The 10,369-nt window shown below is 46.6% G+C and overlaps 1 long non-coding RNA gene across 1 annotated transcript; it reads right to left on the reverse strand.

Moving 5' to 3' along the window:
- Nucleotides 1-1,864: 1,864 nt before the first annotated feature.
- LOC112133090 (uncharacterized) lies at nt 1,865-9,311 on the reverse strand. The gene is made up of 3 exons (XR_002914757.3): nt 8,973-9,311; nt 8,318-8,480; nt 1,865-6,137 (listed from the first exon to the last, which is right to left on the reverse strand). It is a non-coding gene; the product is annotated as an uncharacterized LOC112133090 (long non-coding RNA).
- Between the last annotated feature and the right edge of the window lie 1,058 nt (nt 9,312-10,369).

The raw sequence follows: 10,369 nt of genomic DNA on the forward strand, positions 1-10,369 counted from the left end.
GCTACCCTGCCTTCAGCACACAAGCATCTGCCAATGCCTGGCCTGCTCTGAGCCCGCCTGGCCCCATCCCAAACTCTGGGCCTGGGAGCTGAGGCCCGACAAGCTGGTTAATGCAGCCAGCACGGAGGGGCCTTGGCCTTCATGCCTGGTTTGCTGAGCAGCCCTGGATGAGCCTCTGGATTCCCGTGAGCTCTTCTCCACTCTTAGCTGGGCTGACTCCAGCTGGTTCCTGAGGACTCAACTCATGACAGCTGCTCCCCAGAGAAGCCCCGGGTAAGCTCAGTGGCCCTGCTTCATGCCTTCAGGACCCCCGGCATGAATCACAACTCAAGCTCATTAAGTGTGGGATGAATCATTTAGGGGCTGGGCTCCCAGCAGGGCAGAGACTCTGCCTTTTTTATTGCCAACTCCACAGTGCCAAGGCCGTGCCTGGCACACATGGGGGTGCAATAGATGTTTGTTGAATGAATGAATGATGACAATCCCAACAATGCCATGATAATCATAAGAATAGTGGCTAACGCTTAGGGAGTACTTTCCATGCCTGGCACTAGTCTAAGTCTTTCCATGCATTAAATGCATTTAAGGAAAGAATGAATACACTTGGAATGCCCTGGTGTGGAATATTTATAAGCATAAACTAATGCTAAGTGCCTACTACATGTCAAGCACTGCACTTGGCACTTTTTCCTTTTTATCATTCAAGGTTGAACTTGCTGGATGAGTTTCTTTTCAGGTGGCTGGGCAGCCTGTGGCTAGTTTCTGAGGACATGTGTGGTTCTGAAATCAATGAGAACCCAGAATAAAAATCAATATCAATGACAGTCCCAAATTCCCTACCTCGTTTTATGCTTTAATGCTTACATCAGGTCCCTGGGACACCCCGAGCTGCCAGGGAGGCTGGAAAGGGAGGACTCCATCTTTGCAGCCTCTGTGAGGGATGTTGGGCCAGAAAGAAGCTGTGCTGTTGGGAGAACCCTGGGTCAGTGGCTGCCACGATCCTGGGAAGAGGCGAGGGTGTGAGCTCTGGCCTTGGAGGCAGCAGGGCCGGCCACCCAGCCTCTCTGAGCCTGGGCTTGCCTCCTTTGCAAGAGGAAGAAAGCTATGCAATGGTACCAACTCCAGATCCTGGAGTAATGCAGAGGCTCACCACTTCTTACCGTCTTCACGATAGTTACCACACCCACCTGTCACCTGGACTTAATGTCCTTAATCATTTTCTTTCAATGGCCTCAATTTTAAATACTCTTATCTCATCCCAAGCAATAATATCAATGAAATCACACTTTGGATGTGTGTGGAAAAGACTAGTGCCTTTTCCACAATAATCATTCTCCCCTTTATCCCTGTGGAAGAACCTCTTATTTCTTTGCTGGCCACAGAGTAGCTTGGAATAAAGATTCCCAGTCCTGGCTTCTCTTAGAAGGAAAAGTGTGGGTTTTTTGTTTTTGTAAATGTTTTTAGAGATGTGGTCTTTCTATGTTGCCCAGGCTGGTCTCAAACTACTGGCCTCAAGTGATCCTCCAGCCTTGGCCTCCCGAAGTGTTGGGATTACAGTCATGAGCCACCATACCCATCTCACTGAGTGTGGTTTTATAACTTGTACTCACCAGTGGGATGTAAGCGTGAGTTAAAAGAGAGGAATGTATCTTTCTCCTTTCCTGTTCTCCTTCCTGCTGTCTGGAATATGGGCATGATAGCCAGAGCAACAGCAGCCAGATTAGATCATGAGGTGACCTTGAGAATGGAAGCCCTGCATAGCAGAGTAACAAAATAGAAAGAGATGGACCTTGATCTTGTGGCATGCTGTATTAGTCTGTTTTCACTTGGCTATAAAGAACTACCTGAGACTGGGAAATTTATGAAGAAAAGAGGTTTAATTGACTCATAGTTCCACGGGCTAAACAGGAAACATGACTAGGAGGCTTCAGGAAACTTACAATCATAGTGGAAGGCAAAGGGGAAGTAAAGCACACCTTACCATGCGGCAGGAGAGAGAGACAGTGAAGGAGGAAGTGTCACTTTTAAACCACCAGATCCCATGAGAACTCACTCACTATTGTGAGAACAGCATGGGGGAACCACCCCCATAATTCAATCACCTCCCACCAGGCCCTCCCTCAATACATGGGGATTACAATTTGAGATGAGATTTGGGTAGAAACACAGCCCCAAATCATATCATTCCACTCCTGTCCCCTGTCCCCTCCCAAATCTCATGTCCTTTTCACATTTCAAAACACAATCATGCCTTCCCAACAGTCCCCCAAAGTGTTAACTCATTTCAGCATTAACCCAAAAGTCCAAGTCCAAAGTCTCATCTGAGACAAGGCAAGTCCTTTCCACCTATGAGCCTGTAAAATAAAAATCAAGTTAGTTACTTCCAAGATGCAATGGGAGTACAGGAATTAGGTAAATCTTCCAGTTCCAAATGGGAGAAATTGGCCAAAACAAAGGGGCTACAGGCCCCACGCAAGTCGGAAACTCAGCAAGACAGTCATTAAATCTTAAAGCTCTGAAATGATCTCCTTTAACTCCATGTCTCACATCCAGGGCACGCTGATGCAAGAGGTGGGCTCACAAGGCCTTGGACAGCTCCACTTCTGTGGCTTTGCAGAATACAGAGCCTGAGGCTGCTTTCACAGGTTGGCATTTAGTGCCTGTGGTTTTTCCAGAGGCACGGTGCAAGCTGTCAGTGGATCTACCATTCTGGGGTCTGGAGGGTGATGGCCCTTTTCTCACAGTTCCATGAGGCAGTGCACCAGTTGGGACTCTGTGTAGGGGCTCCAATCCCACATTTTCCCCTCTGCACTGCCCTAGTAGAAGTTCTCCATGAGGACTCCACCCCTGCAGCAGACTTTTGCCTGGGCATCCAGTTGTTTCCATACATCTTCTGAAATCTAGGAAGAGGCTCTCAAACCTTAACTCTTGCATTCTGTGTACCCACAGGGCCAACACCACATGGAAGCCACCAAGTCTTAGGGCTTGCACCCTCTGAAACAATGGCCAAAGCTGTACCTTGGCTCTTTTTAGCCATGGCTGGAGCTGGAGCAGCTGGGACAAAGGGCACAGTGTCCTGAGGCTGCACAGAACAGTGAGGCCCGAACTTGGCCCAGGAAGCCATTTTTTCCTCCTAGGCCTCTAGGCTTTTGATGGGAGAGGCTGCCATGAAGGTCTCTGAAATGCTCTGGAGACATATTTCCCCATTGTCTTGGCTATTAACATTAGGCTTCTCTTTACTTATGCAAATTTCTGTAGCCAGTGGCTTGAATTTCTCCCCAGAAAATTGGTTTTTCTTTTCTAGCACATGGTCAAGCCTCAAATTTTCTAAACTTTTATGCTCTGTTTCCCTTTTAAACATAAGTTCCAATTTCAGATTATGTTTGTGAACACATATGGCATATACTTTTAGAAAAAGCCAGGTTACCTCTTGAATGTTGTGCTGCCTAAAAATTTCTTCCACCAGATGCCCTAAATCATCTCTCTCAAGTTCCACAGATCTCTAGTGCAGGGGCAAAATGCTGCCAGTCTCTTTGCTAAAGCATAGCAAAAGTAATCTTTACTCCAGTTTCAATAAGTTCCTCATCTCTGTCTGAGATCACCTCAGCCTGGACTTCATTATCCCTATCACTATCAACATTTTGGTCAAAACCATTTGACAAGTCTCTAGGAAGTTCCAAACTTTCCCACATCTCCCTGTCTTCTTCTGAGCCCTCCAAACTGTCCCAACCTCTGCCCATTACCCAGTTCTAAAGTCACTTCCACATTTTCAGGTATCTTTATAGCAGTGCCCCATTCCTGGTACCAATTTTCTGTGTTAGTCTGTTTTTACACTGCTGTAAAGAACTGCCTGAGAATGGGTAATTTATGAAGAAAGGAGGTTTAACTGACTCATAGTTTCACAGGCTTAACAGGAAGCATAACTGGGAGGCCTCAGGAAACTTACAATCATGGCGGAAGGTGAAGGGGAAGCAAGGCATGTCTTACCATGGCAGCAAGAGGGAGAGAGAAAGGGGAAGTGTCACTTTTAAACCATCAGATCTTGTGGGAACTCATTATCACAAGAACAGCATGGGGGAAACCATCCCCATGATCCAATCACCTTCCACCAGGCTCCTCCTGCAACAATGAGGATTACAATTTGAGATGAGATTTTGGTGGAGACACAGAGCCAAACCATATCACATGCCATGCCAGCCCCTGACTTACAGTAGAAGGCAAAATAAACTTCTGTTGAAGCCACTGGTTTTTGTTGTTTTCTTTGTTTTTTGTCTTGTTGTTTGAAGTGAAAACTATTTCTGATAGAATATACTAGAAATATTTTTAACACATATTAAAATAAATGCAAAAGTATTAACATTTTAAAAGGTTCATTCACATATCACCAACCATGTTACACTGGTTGCCGCCAGTGCAATGCTACTTTAGGAAACACTGACATCATGTGTCTTAGTCTATTTGGAGGCTATAACAAAATACCATAGACTGGGTGGCTTAGACAACAAACATTTCTCACAGGTCTGGACACTGGGAAGTCCAAGATCAGGGTACTAGCAGATTTGGTGTCTGCTGAGGGTGCTCTTCCAGTTTGCAGACTATCTTCCTGTTGCATCCTCATTCAGTGGAGAGAAACCTATCCTGTCTTTTTCTCCTTTTGCAAGAGCAAAATCTACCACGGGTGTCCCATCTCCATGACATCATCTAACCTTAACTAGCTCCCATGGGCCCCGTGTCCAAACACCATCCCATTGGGGATTAGGGTTTCTATATACATATTTTGAGAGGAAACAAACACTCAGTCCACAGCAAATGAAAAAAAACCTTGAAAATGATCAAGTATCCCATGAATCTCAGACCGCCTCCCTCCAAGTGCCCTTGGTCTTGCCCAGTCTCCAACACATACAAGGTGCTGGGTCATGCTTTTCATGACAAAAGAAAGGGGACAAACGTACATTGAAAATGCAAAGTACGAAGCCATGGCCCCTCTGCCGCCTCCCAGGAATAACAGAACTCTCCATGTCCATGCTTGGATGTGACAATAATCTCACAATTGACACTGAAGGTGCTACTTAAGGTTCATATCCGAAGTCAACAATCATGAGTTCCAGTCATGGGTTCCAGTCATGGGCTCTGTTATTGCCTCCCTGTGTGACCTTGGACAAGGTTGTTGATCCAACTGAAATTAAAGCATTCAATTCAATTCTCCAAATATTTCCTTGTTGCTTAGTGTGTGCCTGGTGCTCATGCTTTGTGCTGGGATTCTTGCCCTTAACGAGAGTAGAGTTTAACTCGGGGTAGACTTGGCCCTGAGAAGATCAGGAAGAGAGGAGCTGGACACAGGCCTCTGCTCAGAGGGCAGCATCTTCATCTGGGTTCCCAGAGACAAGGGTTCAGCATCAGAATTTACTTGACAGGTGATCTTGGGAAGTGCTTGTCTTAACCTCTCCATGCCTTAATGCTCTAATCTATAAAACTGGCATAATAAAAGTGCTGTCCCCCAATCAGGGTGCTGTGAGTTCTTAAGAATCGGTGCACAGGAGCCACACAGGAGACCCAGTTGTGCGCAACTCCTCCCAATTCCCTGTCTATGACCTCATGTTGATTACTTGATATCTACCATGGTGGGAAGTGGGATTATTTACACCATGGAGGAGAAAGGCTGTGGATCGGAGTTCTATCTCCAAGAGCTGTTTGTCAAACATTTCCCAGCATGCCACTGATTTCACACAGGACAGTGCCTAGCACAAGGCGCTTCACACATAGTCAGCAATGATTGTTAGAAGGCAGTGAGGGCCACGTGGAGCCCAGGCCGGGGGCACAGACGACATACTTAGCCCCAAGGATGCATTTTCCACTCCAGGACATGGTTCCATCCCTTCATCCACCTTGAATCTCAGAACTTCTGCTGGCCTACAAGGGCAGAGTCAAAGGGCAAGATAACCCTACTCCTGTACAAAAGTAGATGAATTCATTGCTGTCTGCCAAACACCAGAGTTTCTGTTCAAAAGTAACGATGGTTCCAAGCAGATGGTAGCTTTTGTTACTGCTTTTGCTGGCCATTAAAACTAGTCACCGTTCTCCAGTCCTGTGATCTTGAACAAGTCACTTGGCCGCTCTGTGCCTCAGTTTCCTCATCTCTAAAATGGGAATGAAAGTAGCATCACAAAAGTGCCAGGCATGTAGTCAGTGTTGAGGAAAGTTTACTGTTGTTCATATAATGTGACATTGACATCAACAGGGCCCTCACATCTGTGCCTGTGTCACCATTTATATTTCACCTCCACACACAGCTGCTCAACAACTTATCAGATACAACCTTTGCACCCATTTGAAAGACGAACAATGGGAGGCGCTGAAATTCTGTAGCTTTAGCTGAGGTCACAGTAAAGATTAGAACTTCTCCATCCAGCCCAAGTCCAGACCCTGCAAGGAGGAGATTTTAGATCATCTGTAAAATGATGGGGAAGGATCTTCTGCAGTAAGGGACCAGCATTAGCAAAGGTCCAGGGTTGGAAAGCATGTGGCTCCATTAGTCTGTCAATGTTCCTCGAGTGTCTGCTTTGTGCTGGGTCACACACCAGGTGGGAGGAAGGAGACTTGGCCCCAGCTTCATGGTGCTAACAGAGGTACGGTGGATGTGCCTGGGTATGAACTTAGGCGTGGACTTCCAGAGAGGGGACTGTGTCCTATTCATGTTTATATCCCAGGGCATAGGCTTGTAGCTCTAGCGAGGTCGCAGTAAGGTCAGTGTGGGAGCTGGCAGGCCTCAGCCCCTTGCACACCCCACCCCACCACCTGGTCCTAACTTGTCACCCACACTCGGGCTGTCTCTGCCCTGACTGCCATTTCAGTCCCTTCCCAGCTGAGATGCTGCCGGCCCCAAATAACTTCTGCATCCCCTCCTGCCAGCAGGAGCTTCAGAAGTCAGTGGCTCGGACAATTGCACTTGCTTTTCTCTTTCCAAAGAGGGATCTGCCTTGGGAGCCCTTTGAAAGGGCTGTGATTACATCTTCATTTGTGGGTAATGGGATTAGCACAAGGATGGCAGAGCCTCCCCGAGGCAGTGGGGATTGTCAGGCCTGCCCGAGAGGGCCAGGGAAGAGGAGCTCCAGGTTCCTCTGAGCTGCCAGGCACTGGCCACTCCCCCGGAGGAGGGGGCACCCCAGTGCTGGGACACAGGGACTAGAAAATGGAATTAGCTCCATCCCAGTGCACAGAGGCCAGCTGTCTCACCCAGCCCCAACTCCTCAGCTGACGGACAGGATGTCTCTGAAGAGGAGATACGAGAGTGTGTGTGTGTGTGTGTGTGTGTGTGTGGTGGGGATAAGGTGGGGGGTCTTTTTGTGCCTTTAATCCCCAGCTATCCCCTTCTGGAGGGACTCAGACAGGTGAAGTCACCAGGTTCGGGTCTCCCACAGGTTACATCCAATTTCCTGCCTCCCATATGCCAGGCCCAGTAGTGCTTACAGGGACGCACACCACAGTCACCCTTCTTTGAAACCTGGCTTCTGGGGCAGGCTTGGTGCCGAGGACTCTACACATGCCATTCATACAATGCTCACCACACACCTGTGAGGCTGTGACCGACCTCGTCCCCATCTGGCATAGGAGGGACTCAGACCTGGGGCCAACTGACGCTGGAATATGGGATCTACTGCCCACCCAGAGGCCCCACAGCAAGGCTCGGTTTAATGCCCACTAACACATTGTGTGTTTACTTGATACTTTCTTTAAGCTTTCTCACTTTTAAAAGTTTTATTATTTCTCCAACTTTTTATTTTGAAAATTTTCAAGCCTACTAAAGAGTTGCATGAATAACACAGTGAACATTTGTATGGCCTTTCTTTAAAGTCTAGATGCACTGGATGTTAACGCTGATATTTGCTTTTTTCTCAGTCTCACCCTCTTCTCTCTCTCTTTGCATGTGTATATATATGTATATGTATTTATATGTATGTGTATATATACAGATATGTGCACAGTTGCGTACAGCAGTGCCCCCTTATCCGTGGGGGATATGTTCCAAGACCCCCAGTGGCTACGTGAAACCTCAGATAGTACCGAATCCTATATATGCTATGTTTTATTCCTATACATATCTAGGATAAAGTTTAATTTATAAATTAGGTGCACTAAGAGTTTAACAACTAATAATAAGATAGAACAGTTATAACAATCTACTATAATAAAAGTTATGTGAACACTTTCTCCCTCTCTCAAAGTATCTTCTTGTATTGCTCTCCCCCTTCTTCTTGTGACGATGTGAGTTGGTAACAAGCCTGCATGATGAGATGAAGGGAGGTTAGGCTGCTGTTACCTTCTGATGATGCTTTGGAAGAAGGAACACCTGCTTTGGGTGATCCTGTATCATAGAGTCAGGATGATGTTGATGGCTGGATGTTGGAAGCAGACGATCTCGGTGACTAACAGTACGTGGTGTCTCCAGCGTGGACCCACTGGACAAAGGGATGATTCATGTCCTGGCAGGATGGTGTGGGACAGCATGAGATTTCATCACGGCCACTCAGAATATTGCAAAATTTAAAATTTATCAATTGTTTATTTCTGGAATTTTCCATTTCATATTTTCAGACCATGGTTGACTGAGGCTAACAGAAACCACGAGACTGAAACCATGGATAAGGGGGGAGTGGTGTGTGTGTGTGTGCGCACACACGTGCACCCACGTGTGCACATGCGCACACATATTTTTTGTGAACCATTTGTAGACAAGTATGAGACAAACATGAGTTGTCTTCTAAATACTTAAGCACGTATCTCCTAGAACAAGGGCATTCTTCTACATAACCACAGCAATGATTCTCACACTCAGGAAATTTAAAATCCATTCAATTCTATCATGTACTTCTTAATCTACATTCAAATTTCCTCCCAATTAACCCAATCATACTCTTTAGATCCTTTTTCTTTGCAAATCCCAGCAATCATCAAGGTTCACTCATTGCGCTTACTGATCATTTCTCCAAGATGTGATCTGAAGAACTGAAAGCAGACTGAATGAGGGGACTCTGCCTTCCTGCTTGGCTGCAGAATGCTGTGTCAGCACGGAGAGAAAATCAACACTCTCATGTGGGGCGCCTTCTAGGAACCCTGCCCACTGCTACTGCTTCTAAAAATCAGTACAAAGCTACATCTCCTCCAGATCCTGTCCTCAGGCAGTCACACTGGATTCGGTCTCCTGGCTTGTTAAATGAAGGTGTGGCCAAGTCTCTTCCAGGTCTGTCAGGGCTTCCACACCCCCTTTCCCTTCCCTTACAGCTGCAAAATCATTGTGATTCATGAATGTTTCATGTGATTGACTCCCAAAGAGCAGCGAGTGCAGCACTGCAGCTACCCAGGCCAGGGGTAGACTCCGGCTCCACCACACGCAAGCTGGGCAGCCGAGTGGGCGAGTCACAGCTTCTGTGAGCCCTGGTTTTCTCATCTATGAAAATGGAAATAATCATATCTGCTGAGCAATGTTACTGGCATGTAGTTGAAACTCGAAGGGAGCAACCCCTTTCCCTTTCCCTCACCATCTGGCCCCAATTTTGTTCAGAGCAGCAGTGAGCCTGTCCCTGTGGAACAATCGTGATTGGCCTGGGCAACTCTGGCCATCCCATCCATCTTTGCTGGAGGCCCACTTCTCCAGCCGCCCTTGCAGCCAGGGTTGGCCATGTGGCCAAACTAACAAGCAAGGCTTAAAGGGAAGTCTTCTGAGACAGCTGCCTCTGGTTCCCTTTTTCCTTTGCTGATATAAGAAGAAAGAACTTCAGGAAATTCACCACCCCCTCCTTCCTTCCTGCCTCCCGCCTTTGAACTTGGTTGTGATGCCTGGAGCTGTAGCAGCCGTTTGTGACCATAAAGCAACAACCATTAGGACAAAAAGCCAACTGGTGGAGGATGACAGAAGAGAAAGCTGGAAATAGCCTGGTTCCATGATGTCAATGCTCAGCTGTTGCTCCAGTCCTGAACTGCCATCTCCCACTTCTCCTCGTGGAAGAGGAGTCCATCTTTATCGCTTAAGCTACTGTTATGCTTTATAGCTTAAGATACTTTTGAAAGCATTTCTAATTGATACAACTTCCAAGAAACTTCTAGATGCAATGGAAAATATAAGGCATATGGGACCAAACACAACTGGGTTCAAAGGTAAGAGGCAGCCCCTAATTAGGTGCATGGGCCAGGATGCATTACTTCACCTCTCTGAGTTGAAATGTCTCAGCTACCAAAAAACAAACAAACAAACAAAAACAAAAACCCACAAACAAACAAAAATCTCCAGGAAATGCTGTGAGGCTAGAAAGACATACTTATATGCCTATATTTATTCAATTGTTCATTCAACAAGTATTTGCTGAGCACTGCT

Source organism: Pongo abelii, chromosome 3 (genome assembly GCF_028885655.2).
Source record: "Pongo abelii isolate AG06213 chromosome 3, NHGRI_mPonAbe1-v2.0_pri, whole genome shotgun sequence".
Taxonomy (NCBI): domain Eukaryota; kingdom Metazoa; phylum Chordata; class Mammalia; order Primates; family Hominidae; genus Pongo; species Pongo abelii.